Genomic DNA, 932 nt, shown 5'->3' with positions numbered 1-932 from the left:
TCACAATTCAATCTCACATTCCTAGTCCTGACTCGGGACAAGTCGAGTCATTTTCAATTCACCGAGTTCAAGTCTGCAAGCAGAGGATCGAGTCCGAGTCCAATTCATTGTGTTGAATGATCCGTTTCGAGTTAGAAGTCTTGTTAAACTAGGGTTACCATGTTTTGGAATCGGAAAAGTAGGACACTTTTACAAAATCAGCAAAGTTTGTTGATCAAGACTGAAAACAGCCCAAAAAAAGGTCATTCTAATCACTTTCGCTTGGCTCCGGATTTACCCACTTTTGCTTGAATTTGGTGGTGTTGACTAAAAAAGGTCGTCACGTTCAACCGACTCCCGAATTACCCGCTCGACCGCCCGGATTCGCTATTTAACGTCATTTATCCCGATCCTCAGTCGAACCTGTCCGTTATCCTAGCTGTAAAGGATGACATTTTCAAAAACCTGAAAAGGAGGACAAATCCTCCTAAAGGTGGACGTATGCTAACCCTAGTTGAAATCACTTTTTGCAACTCTGCTTGGTGATATCGAATGATTCGCATTCACAATACACTCATTTTAGTCGCTTTTAACAGTTTCTGCTCGCATTTTCAAGTACCAGTACCAATAGACGAAATACCAACAGCGTGGTCATTTACTATTCTTCGACATTACAATGAAATGTAGGCCTTGGCCGTCCAATTCTCGAGTCACGTGCAATGACTCGAGTACTAGTCGATTCAATACACAAAAAAATTGGGGCTCAAGTCATTACAGCAGTGCGAGAACGTGATGCGTGTCAGAAATTTCACAAATGGTTACGACGCGATGACGCCAGACCACGACACCACAAAGATGCGCTACAGCGAAAGTAACCCTTGCGTAAATATTTTGCCTGCAGTTTGAATACGGCGCCTGTCTACCTAAAAGTTTTTCACACTTATATATTTTAC

Source organism: Botryllus schlosseri, chromosome 15 (assembly GCF_051294905.1).
Source record: "Botryllus schlosseri isolate E-star chromosome 15, Bs_hap1, whole genome shotgun sequence".
Lineage (NCBI taxonomy): Eukaryota > Metazoa > Chordata > Ascidiacea > Stolidobranchia > Styelidae > Botryllus > Botryllus schlosseri.
This window is presented reverse-complemented; position numbering follows the sequence as displayed.